The sequence below is a fragment of the Loxodonta africana genome, chromosome 2 (genome assembly GCF_030014295.1).
Source record: "Loxodonta africana isolate mLoxAfr1 chromosome 2, mLoxAfr1.hap2, whole genome shotgun sequence".
Taxonomy (NCBI): domain Eukaryota; kingdom Metazoa; phylum Chordata; class Mammalia; order Proboscidea; family Elephantidae; genus Loxodonta; species Loxodonta africana.
The window spans coordinates 219599476-219620814 of record NC_087343.1 but is presented as its reverse complement, the minus strand read 5'-3'; the positions used below and the strand labels follow the sequence as shown (position 1 = coordinate 219620814).

Below are 21339 nucleotides of genomic sequence, written 5' to 3'. Positions count from 1 at the left end.
GTTTTGCACCATCCCCATGATTAATTGAGGAACGTACCTTTATGATCCATAGGGTCTTCACTGGTAAGTTTTTCATAAGTAGATCAACAGGCCTTTCTTCCTAGACTGTCTTATTCTGGACACGCCACTGAAACATGCTCAGCAACATAGCGACACACAAGCTTCCGCTGACAGAGGGGTGGTGGCTGCACATGCCACGCACTGGCTGGAACTGCATCAGGTCTCCCGCATGGAAGGTAATGGCTAACACTTATAAACACTGGCTGTGTGCCACTAAGCATTTGGCATGTGATTACTCCTTTAAACCTCACAATTTGTGTGGGAAGTGGGTGCTAAGCTAAACAGAAACACACGGGTAAACAAGTTGCCAGTGAGTTCTAGAGTGAGTCAGAAGTCGAAGACAGCACTGAAGCCAGGCTAATGCACCCAGAGTCCAAACTCCTAAACCTTGCACAGGGCGTACTCCTTAAATCCTTACTCACCGGGGAAATTAACTGATGTAGAACTACTGCCAGAATCTCCTATGCGTAATTTCTCCAAGGCAATAGGAGTTTTGAAATAGGAAGTGACATCTGTGATTTCACTAACAGGTTGAGGAGGGAGTTGGTATTATTTCCACATTTTACAAGGTTTCCATTTCTCATTTATAGAACAAATGGAGTCTTTCAGGTTAGATATGTCCAGAATCTCATGCCTAGTAAGTGGATAATGGTATCTAGATGTGTCATTTCATATTTTCCATTTTATTTTTTTCTCCTTTCACTTCCTATTTTTATGGGCTATTCTGGAGTTTAGGCTAGAGAGCCTATATGTGCATATTTATCGGTCATATTTTGCATTACCTATCCCAGGTATCACAGAGAAATGGCCCAGGGACCAAAGGGCCTTAAGAAGCAAGAATTTGTTAGCAGCATCAATTCCGAGAATCTCAGATGTTGAAAGGCAGCCTCAGTGGAGTTATTGCCGAGTGATTTCTGATTAGAAAGATGACACACACTTTCTTAGAAAGGAAATGGAAGACTCACAGCTAAGATGTGGGAAAGAGCACAGTTGGTCAGTGGGGCCTGCGAACAGGACGGACATGAGGCATAAGCACTGCATCCTCGGTCTAAAATGTAAAACTCAGGTCTGTCCAAAAATAGCTCAAAGGAAATTAGTTATTTGCATGCAGTTCAGTTATTTTTGAGGCAAACGGTTTTCTCATTTTGGAGGAAGCCGGCTACTAAACTGAGTCTTAGAGTAGAAGAAAATGAGATTTATAAAACAGGGGGGATTGGATGGACAAAAGCTGCAGTCTTGCAGCAGAATTTATCTGCACGTTTTTGAGGAGGTAAAGTGATTAACAGGGCCCTGGGAGAAACAAAAGATTTTCACTTGGCCGCCAACCAAAAGGTTGGGCAGTTCAAACTCACTCAGCACCACCTCGAAAGAAAGGCCTACTGATCTGCTTCCATAAACATTATAGCCAAGAAAATCCTGTGGAGCAGTTCTACTCTGTGACACGTGGGGTTGCTACGAGCTGGGAGTGAATTTTACAGCAGCTAACAATAACAACAACAAAAAAAACTAATTAGCCACTAGCAAAGAGGTAATTTGATAATTGAAGATACCATAGTTTGTGTCAGGAGCACCTGAGTCCTTAAGGTGACATCTTTGCTTTTTAACACTTTGAAGTGGTCTTTTACAGCAGATTTGTCCACTGCAATACAGGGATACTGCATAGTTTAAAATCAGGAAAGGTGTGCGTCAGGATTGTATGCTTTCACCGTACTTATTCAATCTGTATGCTGACCAAATAATCTGAGAAGCTAGACTATATGAAGAAGAATGTAGCATTAGGATTGGAGGAAGACACATTAACAACCTGTGATTCACAGATGACACAACCATGCTTGCTGAAAGTGAAGAGAACTTGAAGCCCTTATCAATCAAGATCGAAGACCACAGCTTTCAGTGTGAATTGCACCTCAACATAAAGAAAACAAAAATCCTCACAACTGGACCAATAAGCAACAACATAATAAAAAGAAAATACTGAGGTTGTCAAGGATTTCATTTTACTTGCATCCATCATCAATGCCCATGGAAACGGCAGTCAATAAATCAAATGACATACTGTATTGGCAAAAGACCTCTTTAAAGAGTTAAAAAGCAAAGATGTCACCTTGAAGACTAAGGTGCACCTGCCCGAAGCCATGGTATTTTCAATTGCCTCATATGCATGCAAAAGCTGGACAATGAATAAGGAAGACTGAAGAAGAATTGATGCCTCTGAATTATGGGATTGGCGAAGAATATTGAATATGCCATGGACTGCCGGAAGAACTAACGAATCTGTCTTGAAAGAAGCACAGCCAGAGTGCTCCTTGGAAGTGAGGATAGTGAGGCTCTGTCTTATGTATTCTGGACATGTTATCAGGACAGACCAGTCCCTGAGGAAAAACTTCATGCTTGGTAAAGTAGAGGGTCCGTGAAAAAGAGGAAGATCCTCTATGAGTGACACAGTGGCTGCAAGAATGGGCTCAAACATAGTAATGATTTTAAGGATGGCGCAAGACCAGGCAGTGTTTGTTTCTGTCATACACAGGGTCACTATGAGTTGCAACCAATTCAATGGCACCTAATAACAACGAATATTTACCACAATTTTATAAAAAACATAATCATGAAAAACACGTTCTGAAACTGTCAAATGCTCTCCTAAAATAACTTATGGCCCAATGTCCACTTGAAACCAAACAGCAATGGAAGAAAAACATATCAAAATCTTTGGAATGCAGCTAACAAGTTATTTAAGAGTAAATGTATACCATTGAATTAAAACACAAAGATCTAAAATAATTTAAATAAGCATGTAATTCAAGAGGCTAGAAAAAAAACAATCAGGTAAATATAAAGAAAGTAGGAAAAAGGGGAAATGAGGATCTGAGTAAAAAGATATGAAATGAAGAATAAAACAGCCAAGGAAAAGACCAACAAATTCAAAACTGTTTCTTAAAAAAAAAAAAAACTAATAAAATAAACAACTCTTTACCAAGATTTAACAAAAGAAGCGAAAAAGGACGTAAGCAAACAATATTAAAAACAAAGAGAGTCTACAGCCACAGAAAAGTAGAAATTTTTTAAATCGTGAGAGAATACTGTGTATAACTTTATGTCAATAAATTTCAAAATTTGGATGAAATAATTTTGTAGGAAGCCATGAGCTAACAAGTTCACTGAAGAATAAATATAATGTGAATAGACAAATAACAATTACACACTGAATCTGTAATCAAAAGTCCACCTGCCCCCAACCTAAAAAAAAAGCCACATAGCTTTACCAAGTATTGAAGGAACAACAACAAAAAAATCCCCTCTTTTGTACAAGCTGTTTCAGAGAATGGAAAATTACTCAACTTTAGATAAAGATAACAAAAGAAAAAAAATTACAAACAATTTCTGTTACGGATTAAATCGTGTCCCCCCAAAAATGTGTGTCGACTCGGCTGGGCCATGAATCCCAGTATTGTGTGATTGTCCTCCATTTCCTGATCTGATCCAATTACCTATGTGTTGTAAATCCTAACCTCTGTGATGTTAATGAGGCAGTTGTGTTAATGAGGCAGGACACAATCTACAGAATTAGGTTGTATCTTGAGTCAATCTCTTTTGAGATATAAAAGAGAGAAGCAAGCCAAGAGGAAAGGGACCTAATGCCACCAAGAAAGAAGTGCCAGGAAAGGAGTGTTTCCTTTGGCCTTCCCCTAGAGCTGGCACCCTGAATTCAGAATTCTAGCCTCCTAAACTGTGAGAGAATGAATTTCTGCTTGTTAAACCCATCTACTTGTGGTATTTCTGTTATAGCAGCACCGGATAACTAAGACAGAATTTGTTACTGGGGTGGGGTGCTGCTCTAATAGATACCTAAAATGTGCAGGCAGTTTTGAAACTGTGAATGGGTAGAGGCTAGAAGAGTTTTAAGGTGAAAAACAGCAAATGCAAAGACTGTCTTTAAGAGACTGTTGGTGGAATTATGGACATCAAAGACAATTCTAGTGACGACTCAGAAGGAAGCGAGGAGAGCTGTTAACACCAGAGCCAGCACAGACAGCAAGAAACAGCACCAGTAGAACCAGGAGATCGGTGCAAGACAGTGCAAGAGTCAACCCACAGAGCAAAAGAGCTGAGGGCCTTTCACAGGAGGCTTCCTGGTGGAGTGGGGTGCCTCTCGACACTTATCATCAGAGGTAAGGAGCTTTGGAACACTTGCCTGAGCAGGGCCGACGCCAGTCTGGCCCAAGGGACCGAGGGGCCAAAAGGCCGAGGAACCAGGAAGCAGAAGCTGAAGAGACAAGGAACACAGAAAGCAGAGCTGCCTTAGTCTCAAAGGGCGGGGCCACAACCTCTGGGGTCACAAACGGTAGAGCCATGGCCTCTGAGGTTTCAAAGTGTGTGGTCACAGACTCATAGGTTTCAAAGAGTCAGATCTTCACCAACTCATATCTGGAGTGTGGGGCTGCCATTCACAAGTGCCAGCAAGATGGGGCCAGATGCACAACCCGAAGCTGAGCAGGTGGGGCTGCCATGTCCAAGGGGCAGAAGAATGGGGCTGCCAGGGCTGAGGGGGTAGGGTTGCCGCTCAGATAGACTAGGAGAATGGGGCCACCTAAAGCCAGGGGAGCAGAGTTCCTGTTCCAGTGAGCCTGGAAGGCAGAGCTGAAGCCCAGGGCTGAGGGGCCTCCATCCAGAATCAAAAAAGTATGGCCAAAACCCAGGTTCTGGAGGGCAGAGCCATTGCCTAAATGGTCTCAGAGAAAAGAGGATTATTTTCAAGCCTTGAGAGCTAATGTAATGTGTTCTGCTGACTTGCTTGGTGCCTGTTATCCCTTCTTTCCCTCCAATTTCTCCCATTTGTAATGAAAATGTCTAGCTTGTGCCTGTTTCACCATTGTAATTTAGAAGTAGATAACTTGTATTCTAGATTTCACAGATGAAGAGAAATTCTGCCTCAGGATGCAATTTGTACTTGGAGTTGATTTAAGACTTTTGGGACGATATGATGGGATGAATGCATTTTACATGTGGCAGCGGCATGAATTTTGGGGGTCAAAGGGTGAAATGCTATGGATTGAATTGTGTACCCCAAAAATGTGTGTCAACTTGGCTAGGCCTTGAATCCCAGTATTGAATGGTTGTCTACCATTTCGTGATCTGATGTAAACTATGTGTTGTAAACTGTAAATCCTAACCTCTAAACTGTGAGAGAATAAATTTCTCTTTGTTAAAGCCATCCACTTGTGGTATTTCTGTTACAGCAGCTCTAGATAACTAAGACAATTTCTCTTTTGAACATAAACATGAAGTTTCTAAAGAAAACATCACAAATTTTATTAATCCACTGTATCAGTAAAGGACAAAAATACATGATTATCACAAAACATGCAAAAAAGAATCAGTAAATTCAACAACTTATAATAAAAAGGAAATTTCCTTAATTCAAAAAAAGCTACCTTATCAAACACCTAAAACAACACCATACTTAATAGTGAAACTTAAAAGCATTCCCATGAAAGTCAAGATCGAGACAAGGATGCCCATATCACTGCTTTTATTCAGCAATGCAGTAAGACCAAAAAAGGAAATAAGAGATATAAGAATTGTAAGAGAAGAAACCAAACTATCCTATATGCTGATGATGATACGATTGTATTATCAGATCAGATACCCATGGAAGCAGCAGTCAAGAAATCAAAAGTCACATTGCATTGGGCAAATCTGCTGCCAACAACCTCTTTAAAGTGTTGAAAAGCAAAGATGTCACCTTGAAGACTAAGGTGCGCCTGACCCAGGCCATGGTATTTTCAATTGCACCATATGCATGTGAAAGCTGGACGATGAACAAGGAAGACCGAAGAAGAATTGACACCTTTGAACTGTGGTGTTGGTGAAGAATATTGAATATACCATGGACTGCCAAAAGAACGAACACATCTGTCTTGGAAGAAGTGCAACCAGTATGCTCCTTAGAAGCAAGGATGGAGAGACTGCATCTTACATACTTTGGACATGTTGTCAGGAGGGATGAGTCCCTGGAGAAGGACATCATGCTTGGCAAAGTTCAGGGACAGCAGAGAAGAGGAAGACCCTCAATGAGATGGGTTAACACAGTAGCCTGCAACAGTGGGCTCAAGTACAACAATGATTGTAAGGATGGCGCAGGACCGGGCAGTGTTTTGTTCTGTGGTACACAGGGTAGCTATGAGTCAGAGCCAACTTGATGGCACCTACCAACAACATCATCAGACCAGATAGGCAGGGTTACACCACAGTGGCGAACAATCTCAAAATCACGGGATCTTAACACTGCAAAATCATCTTCACATAGGCAACATCCATTACTGATCTAGGACACTCTTCAAGGCAGCTGTCCCTGTAAATGGTGATTTCTCATGTTATGCTATTTCTATCTTATGACACGTTCATATGCACATGACATAAGCACAGCAAAAGAGTCCTGGAAAATCAAGTACCTGCAATAAAATGTTTCAACACACGTCACTTCAACTCCTATTTTATTGGTCAGAAAAAGCCCGATGGCCATAATTTCAAAAGATTAGGGGAGTAATATCCTCCCCCACGTTGCTTTTACAGTTGCCGTTAAGTTGATTCCATCTCATGGCGACCCCAAGGGTGTCAGAGAAGGAATGTGCTTCATGGGCTTTCTAATGGCTGGTTTTTTTCCTCCGATGTAGTTCACCAGGCCTTTCTTCTCAGGCACCTCTGGGTAAACTCCAACCTCCAACCTTTCAGCTAGCATCCAAGTACGTTAACCATCTGTACTCCCAGGACTCCCCTCAACATGCTAAGAAGACACAAATAACCAAACTACATGAGGCATTCAAAAGAATTTACATATAAGCTATTAGAACCAATAGGTAAGTTCAACATTATCAAACTTCTATTGTATTAAAATTAGGAAAGGTGTGTGTCAGGACTGTGTCATTTCACCACACTCATTCAATCTGTATGCTGAGCAAGTAACACTGAAGCTGTATGAAGAGGAATGCAGCACCAGGATTGGAAGAAGACTCATTAACAACCTGCAGTATGCAAATAACACAATCCTGCCTGCTGAAAGCCAAGAGGACTTGAAACATTTACTGGTGAAGATCAAAGACTATGGCCTTCAGTATGGATTACACCTCAACATAAAGAAAACAAAATCCTCACAACTAGACCAATAAGCAACATCATGATAAACAGAAAATACTGAAGTTGTCAAGGATTTCATTTTACTTGGATCCACAATCAACGCCCACGGAAGCAGCAGTCAAGAAATCAAATGACATATCGCACTGACAAAACCTGCTGCAAAAGACCTCTTTAAAGTGTTAAAAAGCAAAGATGTCACTTTGAGAACTAAAGTGTGCCTGACCCAACCCATGCTATTTTCAAATCCCTTATATGCATGCGAAAGCTGAACAATGAATAAGGAAGACCGCAAGAGAACTGATGCCTTTAAATTACGGCGTTGGCAAAGAATATCGAATATAACATGGACTGCCAGAAGGAAAAACGAATGTCTTGGAAAAAGTACGGCTAGAACGCTCCTTAGAAGCAAGGATAGTAAAGCTTCGTTTTACATACTTTGGACATGTTATCAGGAGGGATCAGTCCCTGGAGAAGGACATCATGCTTGGTAAAGTAGAGGGCCTTCCAAAAACAGAAAGATCCTCGATGAAATGAATTGATACCAATAGCTACAACAAAGGACTCAAACATACCAATGATCATGAAGATGGCATAGGACTGGACAAAGATTCATTCTATACATAAGATTGCTGTGAGCCAGAGCTGACTTGAAGGCACCTAACAACAACAACATACCCTGTTCATAGTCAGAAAGACTCAATATCATAAAGATGTCATTTCTACCTAAAAAAGAAAAAAAAACCTAAAAGACTAAGGAAAATGGCTAAAAACAAGGTGGAAAAATTTACCTTACCAGAACAAGACTTATGATAAAGACACAGAAATTAAGACAACAAGGAATTGGGGAGAAAAAGACAAATTTACCTATCCAAAAACAGAATCAAGAGTCCACAAATCTGTTGTTGTTGTGTGCCACTGAGTTGATTCTGACACACAGAGACCCTGTAGGACAGGGCAGAACTGCCCCATAGGGTTTCCGAGGCTGTAATCTTTATGGAAGCGGACTGCCACATCTTTCTCCTGTGGAGCAGCTGGTGGGTTCAGACTTCTGACCTTTGGGTTAGCAGCTGAGCGCTTAACCACTGTGCCACCAGGGCACATGCATTTTTGGATCGAACTTGACAACTGAACTTAAAATTAGTAAGTGCAACAAAAAGCCAGAAATAATAGCTAAATACATTACAAAGAAAAATAATGTGGGGAAATTTGTTCTATCTAAACTTATTGTACGGCCACACTAAGTCAGTGAGGTATCTGTGAGGTATAGAAAAATAGACCAACAGAACAGAACAGAGAGCCCAGAAACTGATTTACACACGTATGACAGAAATGGTATTACAAATAGTCAAGAAAAGCATTAACTATTGAACCAAGGATCTGGGATTGCTGATTACATGGAAAAATTAAATTTGAATCCTTAACTCCCAACATACCAAAAACAAATCCAAGAGCATTAAAAACTTAAATGCAAAAAGCAAAACTTTAAGACTTTTAGAAGAAGATATATGAGAACATCTTTAAAACCTCAGAACGGGGAAGAATTTCTTAAGACAGAAAAAAGCGCACACCATAAATGAAAATACACCTACTTCTCACTTAACGACTGTCTTGTTATCCGACATTTCACATTTATGACAACAGTAAAAAATCTCCTATCCAACTATTTTGCGCATTAACAACATGCTTCTGGCAGTGACGAACCCCCAAGTGAGGGGCAAGAGTAATGCTGGCTGTGATGTCGCCTTGGCTGGGGCATGATTCTCAGTTGTTTGGCAGCTATGTAACGATGTAAGTTGGCAGTTAGGTAATGATGTAAGTTGACAGTTATGTAACGATGTAAGTTGGCAGTTAGGTGACGATGTAAGTGGGCAGTTAGGTGACGATGTAAGTTGGCGGCTAGGTGATGATGTAAGTTGGCGGCTAGGTGATGATGTAAGTTGGCGGCTAGGTGATGATGTAAGTTGGCGGCTAGGTGATGATGTAAGTTGGCGGCTAGGTGATGAGGGAAGTTGGCAGCTAGGTAATGATGTAAGTTGGCAGCTAGGTAATGATGTAAGTTGGCAGCTATGTAATGATGTAAGTTGACAGTTATGTGATGATGTAAGTGGGCAGTTAGGTAATGATGTAAGTTGGCAGTTATGTAATGATGTAATTTGATGTAATCTGAAACCTGAGTGTACCCTTAAAGCAGCTTTTAATACAATTATAGGGGAAAAACAAAGAGCTTAAATCCATCAGTTGTGATTACTGAAGATTCCAGCTGCACCTTGTCCTCCGTCATAGCCTTGGGCAACAGAAAAACAGGTAAAACGTAACATCCTGTACACAAAGCGAAGCTCTGAGGAGGAAATATCGTTCACATAGGAGAGAAGCAGAAGAAGGATTAAAACTCCAATTATAGCTGCAGGTACAGCTAAACCTGCCTTTGTTAAAAATGCTTAGGATAAAAAGAAACAGCAGAGTAAATATGCATAAATACTAAGGTAAGGAAGGGAAAGAGGAATGGAGGGAGAGAAGAAGGGGAGGGAAAGGAAGGGAATATGCAAAAGACAACTGAAGAAGCCAGGCTAGAAGAAAAGTTACTCCCAGAAAATTAGAAAAGTCTTCACAATAAATGATTTACTGCTACAAGAAATTAAGGAGAACATGAAATCAGCAAAACAAGAACGGAAACCTGAGATGACAAGGAGCCAAAAAAGAGATCAAAAAGGGAACTCTCAGAGTTCAGGAAACACACTGAGAGCCAAACTCCTCTAAGAAACAAATAAATGAGAAACAGCAAGGAGCAGAATACATAGGGCTGTTAACTGGCACAGGAACATCTAGGAATGGCTTCTGGTAACAAATTTAGACAACAAACTAAACCTTCTCCCCTGACGTTAGTCATCTTGTTCCAGCAATTCCACTGTTGCTCAAAGTAGCTCTAGCACACCATTTGACAATTACTTTTAAAACTAAGCTTTTTTTTTTCTTAATTAAATAAAAGAAAACTAGCTTTGTTTATTTTCGTACCTCAATCTCGATCAAAAACAGTATTATTCAGCCTGGTAAAGTGCTTGGCACATAGTAAAATCTGTTGCCATAGAGTCAATTCTGATTCATGGCGACCCAGGTGTGTCAGAATAAACTGTGCTCCGTAAAGTTTTCCTGGAGTCCCCGGGTGGCACAAATGGTAGGCTGGTGGTTCAAAGCAACCCAGAAGCCCCTCAGAACAAAGTCCTGGCAATCTGCTTCCTAAAGGTCACAACCACGTAAACCCTGTGGAACACAATTCTACTCTGCACTCGTGGGATCACTCGAGTCCGAATCAACTCAGTGGCAACTGGTTTGGGTTTTTTTTAATCTTACAGAAGTAGATTGCCAAACCTTTCTTCTGAGGTGCCGCTGGGTGAATTCGAACTGCCAACCTTTTGGTTTGCAGCCAAAAACAAACTGTGCCGCCCAGGGACCTTTTGGCACATAATAGGCAAATAATAATAATAATTGCTATGAATTATGTAGTACTTGGTAGAGTAGAGGGTCAGCAAAAAAGAGGAAGACCCTGAATGAGATGGACTGACACAGTGCCTCCAACAATGGGCTCAAGCATAACAACGATCGTGAGAACGGTGCAGGACCTGGTAGGGCTTCCTCCTGCTGTACAAAGGGTCACTATAAGATGGAAGTGACTAGAGGGCACCTAACAACAACAATGTAGCACTTATTATATCCCTGACGCACTTCTAACACTATACGTATATATACCCGTTGCTGTCGAGTCAATTCCAACTCATAACAACCCTATAGGACAGGGGAGAACTGCCCCATAGGGTTTCCAAGGAGCCGCTGGTGGATTCAAACTGCTGACCTTTTGGTTAGCAGACAAACGCATAACCACTGCACCACCAGGACCCTGTACATACATATAAAATATATATATATATACATATATACGTACAGTGTTAGAAGCGTGTTAAGGATATTACACATATCAGTAAAATCCGATTCGAACTGCTGATCTTCTGGTTAGCAACCATAGCTCTTAACCACTATGCCACCAGGGTTTCTATGCATATGTACGTGTGTGTGTGCGTGTGTGTGCGCATGTGTATATATGTATTTTGTATCACCCCCTATGAAATAATAATGGCAAAATGTTGTATGTATCACCCCCTATGAAATAGTAATGGCACAATGGTTAAGCACTCGACTGCTAACCAAAAGGTTGATGCTTTGAGCTCACCAGCCATTCCTCGGGAGAAAGATGTGGCAGTCTGCTTCCTTAATGATTTACAGCCTTGGAAACCTTCTGGGGCAGTTCTACTCTATCCTATCAGACTGCTATGAGTAGGAATCGACTAGATGGCAGTGAGTTTTTCTACAGGGTCGAGGGAGAGGAACTTGAAACTAGGAGGGCTGCAGGAGCCCCAACCCAGCAAGGGCATTTCCTAGGGCAGGGAGAAGCAGGGAAGGGGAGAAATGGGAGCAGAAGGAGGAAGGTCAACAACCCCAGAGTCCACAGCTGGTTACAAATCTTGGTCACCCAGGAGCTCCCATTCGGGGGCGGCGGGGGGGGGGCCAGAATAAAGGTTCTGACCTGCTGGCTGTTGACAGTCATTCCAGGAGTGGTGGGATGTGGGAGTTCAAGGCCTATCGGGGTCAAGGCAGGTTTCCATCCATCCAATCAGCTTCCACTGAGTACTCAGATGTACCTGGGTGTACCCTGGGAAGAAGAGGCTGGCAGGACCAGGTAGGTTTTCAGGGCCATTGGAACCAAGATTCAGATCCAGGATCTAGTCCTTGCAGAAAACCATGTAGAATTTGACCAGAAGCCCAGTCCAATGGACAAGCATCCACAAAAGGACAAGGGGGCTCCCCTAGGACATCACTGCCTGGGCTCAGAGCCCAAAGCCAACCCAGGAGACAGAGCCCCTGACACCCTTTTGACTGGTCCAAACTGGCCTAAGTCTGCAATTCTTAAGTAGATTCTGTGGAGCCAGACAGAGGGGAAGGAGGGCACAGTCTTGGGATTCCCTGCTGAAAAGATTATGTCATTCATTTGAGGAAGCCTGACCATAGTAATCAGTCACCATCAAGTCACCTGTGACTCATGGTGACCCTATGTGTATCAGAGTAGAACTGCGCTCCATAGGGTTTTTTGTTTTTGTACTTTAGATGGTTTACAGGACAAATTAGTTTCTCATCAAACAGTAGTACACACGTTGTTTTATGACATTGGTTAACAACCCCACCACATGTCAACACTCTCCCTTCTCAACCGTGGGTTCCCTATTACCAGCTTTCCTGTTCCCTCCTGCCTTCTAGTCCCTGCCCCAGGGCTGGTCCACCCCTTTAATCTTGTTTTGTTCCATGGGCCTGTTCAATCTTTGGCTGAAGGGTGAACCTCAGGAGTGACCTCATTACTAAGCTGAATGGGTGTCTGTGGCCATACCCACAGGGTTTCTCCAGTCTCTGTCAGGCAAGTAAGTCTGGTCTTCCTTTTTGAGTTGGAATTTTCTTATACATTTTTCTCCAGCTCTGTCCAGCACCCTCTATTGTGATCCCTGTCAGAGCAGTCAGTGGTGGTAGCCAGGCACCATCTAGGTGTACTGGACTCAGTCCAGTGGAAGCCATGCGGTCCATTAGTCCTTTGGACTGATCTTTCCCTTGTATCTTTAGTTTTCTTCATTCTCCCTTGTTCCTGAAGAGGTGAGACCAGTGGAGTATCCTAGATGGCCACTCACAGGCTTTTAAGAGCCCAGATGCTATTCACCAAAGTAGAATGCAGAACATATTCTTTATAAACTATGTTATGCCAATTGAGCTAGATGTTCCATAGGGTTTTTAATGGCTGATTTTTCTGAAGCAGATCACCAAGGCTTTCTTCCAAGGCATCTCTGGGTGGACTTGAACCATCAACCTTTTGGTTAGCAACCAAGCACATTAACTGTTAGCACTACCCAGAGACCCCTTGGCCATAGTGGACCAGTTTAAAAGAAAAAAAAAGGGGGGGGGTTAAGTAGAATCTCATAAAATCAGACATTATTGGTGGCCCTGGTTTATTTAAAGGACCTACTTAGAAATCCTATTTTAAAAAAAAAAGGAAAACCATGTCTGGAAGAACATTTTCAAAGACAATGCTGTCCTCATCAACTACCTTTACTTTCTGAGATGCACGTCCAAGATCTAAAATGCCACAGCCCTCACTTGGAGAGCCTCCAGGCACACAGCCCACTTATTATTTTGGAATTTACCTTTACAAATAAATTACAAAAGATAACCAGGCTTGAAAAACAGAGACAAAATGAAAGGAGATAGGAAGCAGGTCTTCACATAGATGCCGCCATTCTTTAAGAGAAAGATATTAAATGCTCTCTCTTTGAAACTTCATTTGCATATTACCTGCACCTGTTTTAAAGAGTAAACACCATAAATGATGGGACATATACCAGACTCTTAATATTTAATTGAAAATTTTTCTTACAGGTAAGGCTGGGTAGAATTAGCATGCTTTTTACCCACAAAGGTGACTCTTAAGAATTTCCTACCTGCATAAAATGCTTGAAACAACAGCCAACCCCAGCCCCAGCTCTCACTGGAATATGACTCTTCTCCAGATCTCTATCTTCTTTAAACTCTACTCCTCAGATCTCACTGAAGAAGGGAGAAAGTGTAATTGAGAGAGACATAGAGGCGGGGAGGTGATGTGAATATTTACAAAAGGTTGCTATGCATACAGATTCTTTTTTTAGGTTTGTCATACTAATGTAAACCAAAAAAAACCAAACCCACTGCCGTTGAATTGATTCCGACTCATAGTGACCCTATAGGACAGAGCAGAACTGCCCCACAGAGTTTCCAAGGAGCGCCTGGCAGATTTGAACTGCCGACCTCTTGGTTAGGAGCTGTAGCTCTTAACCACTACGCCACCTGGATTTCCATACTAATGTGAAGGAGTGGAAAATAATACCACAACATCTGTAACTTTGGAAAGGGCTTCCTGTTACTGAAGGGTATATTTATCCCCAAAGGGTCAAAAACCTAAATTAAAAGTGAAATGGAAACAGTAGTTAAAAAAAAAAAAAAAAAACTTGTTATTCAGACACAAATATTCACTGCACGTAGCACTTAATCACACACGCGTACACACACACACACACACAAAATTACTGATACAGATATCGCAAACAATACATTAAGGAATGGCCTAAAGAGCCTCACCTCTAGTCCCTTCTACAAAGTCAAAACCCCTCCTGTCATTCCTTAGTGAAAGATGTCTTTACCACAATCTTGCCCGCCAGCCCCCTCCGTTCCTCCCACGCACTATGCGCAGAGATGCCTGCGCCAGGTGCTGAGGGGTTGCTTTTTTTTTTCTTTTTTTTTTTAAGATTGGGTTCTTCTGTTTAATTGTGACATGCTTCTATGCGCTGTGAATTTCCTAATCTTATGTTGGTACCGCGTCCACCCAGTAGCACAACTTCCTCGGTGTGCGGTGTGAGTACACCTTGTAAACGAATACCACGCCAAACCAAGTCTGATCAAATGTGTGTCACTTCCCTTTTTCTTCTTTTTTCCTGAATTAGAAGATAACAGTAACCATGAGAGCCTGTAATAGGAGGTCCGCTAGAATGAGCAACGTGCACCGGCGCCGGCGACCCCGCGCTTCGCACCCGCCGCCCGCGCGCTCCGCCACCGAACCCGGCGGACCGCGCGCTACCGTCCCCGGGCCCTTACCGTGCGCCCGGGCATCCCTGGGCGGCCCCGAAGGGCCGGACACCGGCCGCGGGCTCACCGCTGCATCCCAGGGGGCCGAGGCGGGGACTGGCGGCTCGTTCCTCCGCAGAGCCCGGCGCCGGCCAAGGATGGTGCTTTTCTCTCCGCTCGACATTGAGAGGTGGGAGGAGCAGCGCGGCGATGCGCACAGAAAATCTGATAGGTGAGAAGGCCCGCGAGGCGGGGAGGCGGGGACCCCGGCGCTGACCGCTGCGGCGCTGGGGCGGAGGGGCGAGAAGGTAGGAGGGGCGCCCCGAACCCGGGTTAGAGCCGCTAAGGCCTCGAAGAAGTGGCTGGACCACTGCCCTGTACATTCTGGGGAGAAGCAGGAACTGTCTGCAAATGCCCAGCCTCGGAGCCCCGATGTTAGGCGTATCTTTCCCCAGCACCAGGCGTGTCTTTCCCCAGCACTGGAATTTGCTCAGATCCCCTTAGGCCCCTTTTTTGGGTATACGGTCCTGCTCTCCCTGGAGAGAGTCCCAAAGTCAACTTTGACAGTCTCAGCTGTAGAGGGACAGCAGAGGGGGGCCTGCACATCTCAACCCCCTTTTAGAAAAAAGATGCTATTTTCATAGCAAACGGTTTGGTTATGACCCCTGCTTCAAGGTCAAGGTATGGAATGGAGGATTTATAGGGACTGTTGGATGAAATCGGCTGCTAACCAAAAGGTCGGCGATTTGAATCCACCAGTCGCTCCTTCGAAACCCTATGGGGCAGTTTTCTGTCCTATAGGATCACTATGAGATGAAATCGATTCGACGGCAATGGGCTGTATTTGATCCTCTGGAAAACTTCATGAAATAGGTATTACAACCATCATATGGCTGAGGAAACTGAGGCACAGAGAAGTTAAAGGGCTTGTCTTGGGTTGCAAAGCTAGTGACGGGCAGAGCCCGGATTCAGTAGGAATGCTTTGCTGGTATAGTCAGACCAGCCCTTGGGGGAGTGGGGAGGAAGCTGAAGAGAAGATGGTGACAATGGAATTAAGCTTTTACTGGCGTAATATATTATGTCAATATAATTACGCGTAATATATATTAAAATAGGTAATACAATTAATATGTTGATATATTAATGTATATTTATATGTATGTATGGAGTCCCTGGGTGGCAAAAAGGGTTAAGCACTTAAAGTTAAAAATTACCCTGAAGCACCTAGGAAGAAAGGCCTGGCAGTCTGCTTCCAAAAGGTCACAGCCTTGAAAATCCTATGGAGCACAGTTCTACTGTGCACACGTGGGGTCACCATGAGTCAAAATTGACTCCATGGTAACTGGTCCGAGTTTTGGTTTTAGAGACAGACTTGGGACAGTATTGGTTTCTAATTCAATGGTTCTCGCTCCTGACTGCACTGAGAAGCTCCTAAAAATCCCAGTGCCCAGGCTCTATCCCAGACCAACTGGATCTGAATTATTTTCTTTAATCTGTATCTGCAACAGTTTCAGGACAATGCCAATCCTTCTTCCCCCAGAGCTGGAATGTGACTCTTCTCGCACAAAGATGAAATGAGCTAATGTGGGGAAGGTGAAGGAGACTCCCAAATATACGGCAAGATCGAATACAAAACCTCCAAGATACAGAATGGTTTAAGTGAAAGGAAAAGCCTGGAAAGCAGGAGAGCTGGAGTTGGGGAGGGGGAGCAGGTGCATGGTGAAGAGCCTGGAGTAGAAGCATAGTAACAGTGTAGCACACTCATCAGTCTGGAGGATGTTGCTCCCACAAGCTTAGCCACAGCTTTCACGCAGCTCTGCATTTCCTGGGGTAAGCGCAGGGGCTGGGTCAGGGGAGTTAGCAGGAGGCAACAGCACGCAACCGCTGCGTAGGACTGGCCCTAGCCCAGAGGTGAAATAGGTAAAGCCTGCTCTCCACCATCACCCTCTTTGCCACCAAGAACCTGGCCCTGGTCCACTCCAAGCCCTGCCTACCTGTCCCTGCGTCTCCATTTGTCAGGGGGTCTGTATGCAGCCGCACATCACCCCTCTGTCGGCCATCCACACCTTAGCCCAGACAGCTCGCCACAGCTTCTGGCGCCCTGAGGGACTGTGACACAGGGCAAAAAAAAAAAAAAAAGAGTTCACCGCTGTCCAATCAGTGGACTCGTGAACCCGTGTGTTCAGAGTAGACCCACCGCCCCATCGAGTTTTCTTGGCTGTGATCTTTATGGAAGCAGATCACCACACCTTTCTTCTGCAGTACTGCTGGGTAGGTTCAAACCACCAACCTTTGGGTGAGTAGTCGAGCACAAACCCAGGGGCCTTCTGATACAAGGCAGGTGTTTAATGGAGGTGAGGGGAGCAAGGAAAGAGCAGGACCCAGTGCCAGGAACCTGGAGAGGATAGGCTGAGGGACTACCACCAGTAGGGGTGGGGGGGCCGGGGTAACTGCAGAGGCCACTGAACACCTGATTTGGAGGGTGTGAGGGCTCTGCAAGGAGACAACATTTGCACTGAGACCTGAATGATGAACAGGCTTTGGGAAAGTAAGGAGCAAACATTCCAGGCAAAGGCCCTGGGGCCAGAATTTACCCACCTAGGCACAATGCCTTAGTGCATATAAAGGGGCTAACAGCACCTCCCAGGAGGGTTCTTGCGCAGGCCAGATAGGTTAAGGTGCACAGTTGTTTAGTTCAGTAAGCACCCTCAGAGTTGGGCTAGACCAGCACGGGCTTGGACACAGCAGTCAGGAAAGGAGCCCACCTGTTCATCTCCTAGGGTCCCTGGGTGGTGCAAACAGTTTGCACTGGACTACTAACCAAAAGGCTGGTAGTTTAAACCCACCCCGTGGTGCTGCAGAGAAAGGACTGGAGATTTGCTTCCATAAAGATTACAGCCAAGAAAACTCTATGGAGCTGCTCTACTCTGTAACACAAGATGTCGCCATGAGTCAGAATCAACTCGACAGCCGTGGGTCTGGTCTGGTCTGTCTGCCTCCTGGACCAGAGTTCGTGGTTTAAAGCTCAGATGTGGGAGGAGTTCAGGCAGGTGCTCTCACCTGTGACACCTGGAAGTGCTCCTGCTGGGGGATGGATTTTGCAGAGGCCACAGCACCTCTTCCCCCTGCATCACTCCCATTGTCCTATCCACAGCATGGACCAAGGACATGCAGTCAAAACAAAATGCCAAGGCTTCCCAGAGGTGGCAGGGACACCAACAGGGTTTCTCAACCTCAGCAGCATTGGCATTTTGGATCAGATAATTCTTTGTTGAAGGTCCCTAGGTGGTGCAGTTTGTGCTGGACTGCTGCTAACCTAAAGATTGGTGGTTCAAACCCCCCCCCCTCCAGCAGTACCATGGAAAAAAGGCCTGGCAATCTGCTTCCATTAAGATAACAGCCAAAAAAAAAAAAACCCTTTTGGAGCAGTTCTACTTTCTAACACACGGGGTTGCTGCGAATCAGAACTGACTTCAGGGCAACCAACAACAGCAACTCTTTGTTGAGGGGGAAGGGCAAGATCGAATACAAAACCTCCAAGATACAGAATGGTTTAAGGGAAAGGAAAAGGCTGGAGAAAGCAGGAGAGCTGGAGTTGGGGAGCTGTGCACTGTAGGTTATTTAGCAGCATCCTTGACCTCTAATGACTAGATAGCAGTGACACCCCCCCCCCAGATGTAACAACCAATTATGTCTCCAGACATTGCCCAGTGTTCCCCGGGGGACAAAGTAGTTCCAGTTGAGAACCATTGCTCTCAAAGGAAGGAATGAGACCCAGCCATAGAGAACTATATTGTAGTAGCATCAAAACTCATGTAAGTTCCCAAGGAATAATAAGAATTAGGATCAGCACAAAACTGGTTCCTATGAGGCAAAGGTCAGACATATCTCACTCAACTCTCCCGTTTCTTCGCCATTTCTGATACCAGCCGTCCCCCCTCACAGCACTCTCTACTTCTGTGCTGGGTTTGATAATTTGTTGCAGTGGCCACACAGAACTCACAGACCATACTCGTAGTTAAGTGGTTTATTAAGAAAGTAACAGGCTATAACTTGGGATCAGGATCAACATGGAGGTGACAGGCTACAACCCGGAATCGGGATCAGGAAGCACGTAGGCAAGATCTGGAAGGTTCCCCCGAGGTGGGGAGCCCATCTGTTAGGGATTGAATTGTGTCCTGCCAAAATGTGTGTCAGTTTGGCTAAGCCATGATTCCCAGTATTGTATGGTTGTCCACCGTTTTGTGATCTGAGGGGACTATCCTATGTGTTCTAAATTCTAACCTTGATGGTATTAATGAGGCAGGATTAGAGGCAGTTATATTAATACACAGGACTCACTCTACAGGTTAGGTTGTATCTTGAGTCGATCTCTTTTGAGATATAAAAGAAAGAATCTAGCAGAGGGGAGAAGGAACTCATTACCACCAAGCAAAAAGAGCCAGGAGCATGCACATCCTTTGGATCTGGGGCCCCTGCACTAAGAAGCTCCTAGACCAGGGAAAGATTTATGACAAGGACCTTACCCCAGAGCTGGCAGAAAGAGAAAACCTTCCCCTAGAGCTCATGTCCTGAATTCAGTCATCTAGCCTCCTAAACTGTGAGAGAATAAATTTCTCTTTGTTAAATCTATCCACTTGTATTTGTTATAGGAGCACTGGGTAACTAAGACAACATCCCTCCTTTCTACAGTACAGAGCAGCTTCCAACCAGGACAGCTCACTCAGACCCTTCTCAGCCATGCTAACAGGCAGGCTATGCCCTCCTTTCTGCCATGCAAGCAGCAAACACTCCTCTCAGCTGTACACACCCCCTCTTGGCTATGCACAACCTCTTTCAGCTCTCTCAGGGCAGGCCTCCTTTTGGCCATGCACACTCTTTCTCAGCCGTGTAGGTCTCTCTGCCTTCAGCTTCTCCATCGCAAACTGGCTCAGCTAGTATCCAGTGTAGCAGCTTACACAGCTCTCTTAGCTACTTTCACTAGGAGCAGCTTTCTGTCATCATCAGCAACTCTGATTTAGGGAACTTCCCAATCCTGTTCCCACCAGCTTTGCCACAGGGCCCCTTCCAGGCTCCTCACCATCTTCAGTGTTACAGCTCATTTAGGAGATTCCTTGCCTTCTCTCTCTCTGCATCTTCTCTTTTCCTTTCTCTCTTCTTGCTTCTGAAAATCTCTGTGGGGTTAGCCCATTATATAAGCTAACTTCCTGTTAATTTCAAGGCATGACCCACCCAGCAGGACCACAAACTGACCAATCCCCTTGATGGACAGCAAATCTACTCAATTTGCACAGTAACCAACCAGTCCCTGAAAGGTACATAAAATAGACAAATCACAGGGCAGACTACAGCCCAGGGCTAGACAAAACGTATCAAACCATCAAGTTGTTTACAGCTTACCCAAGAAATGTCAATCAACTGGGCAAAAGCAACAAACCCTCTGGGGTAGAAAAATAGGGCAAAGGTAACAAACTCCTTAGGGTTTAAAAAAAAGATTTTTTTTTTTTTTTTTTAAACCTCAGGGTTTAGGGAGAAAAAAATCTCTCAAAGCTATTTTTCCAAAGAACCAAGGCAAGAGGCCGCATAGAGTTCATTTCACCACAAGAATCAACAGTGGTCCTATGGAAAACGCCCTTGTATCAGCGATTGGAAGGTGATGTTCCATGCCTCTGGCCCACCTCACCTGCTGCCTCACCTCTCTTGTCTCCAGTGAAACCAGCCTTCCTGGTGCTTCTGGAATGGGTAAAGGTCATTTCCATCCCAGGATCTGTGTACCTACTCTCCCCGGTTCCTGGAATGCTCTTCTCCTAGATATTCACAGGACTTTCCCGGCTTCACCCAGATCTCGACTCAGATAACCACTGCCCAGACAGGCCTTCTCTGCACACTATTGTAGACACCCTTTCCACACCCTCCACGCTCCTGACCCCTTTGCTACGAAACGTTACAGGGTGCAGGGTGAGTTTGCTCTTTTTTTGTTGTTCGTCTCTCACTGGGACAGGACTTGGGGTTCTCTACTGCATTCCCTGCTGAAGAGCTCAGCCCATCATGTGGTTGAAGCTGGAACAGACGTGTTGAATGGATAAGTGGATGGATGAGCAAATGGCACCATGTGTTCACTGGTTGGTGGAAATGGAGAAGGTGAGATTTTGTATACCCCATGGGTTGGGTTGTGGAGCATTGTGAGAGGCACAGGACAGTTCCCTTCTCCCCTTTTTCTCTAAGCTGGCCTCGGCAGATGAAGGAATATCTGCCGACTCCTCACCCATCTCAGGGAGATGAGAGCCACTGCCCGTGGGAGCCCCCTGCATTTCTGATTAAAGAGCCACCGTTGTACCAGCCTCCATGGCCCAGAAGATTCCAGGGACACTCAGGCAAATTTAGAGAACGAATCAAAGATTCTTTGAGGCCTGCAAAATGGTTTTCCCAGGAAGCTTCTATACTAATTAGAATTATTCCTCT

At 44.4% G+C, this 21339-nt stretch overlaps 1 protein-coding gene across 6 annotated transcripts in view; it reads right to left on the bottom strand.

Annotated features, from left to right (window-relative positions):
* The window catches only part of B3GALT5 (beta-1,3-galactosyltransferase 5), a 110160-nt gene extending 95151 nt beyond the window's left edge, over nucleotides 1-15009 (bottom strand). For 5 of the 6 annotated variants that reach the window (XM_064279466.1, XM_064279463.1, XM_064279468.1 and 2 more), the window contains exon 1: nucleotides 38-2965. The gene's annotated coding sequence lies outside the window, so the exon portion shown is untranslated. Of the gene's footprint in view, nucleotides 1-37; nucleotides 2966-14907 lie in introns of those variants that run through there. The other variant, XM_064279469.1, reaches the window with a different exon arrangement.
* Nucleotides 15010-21339: the final 6330 nt, after the last annotated feature.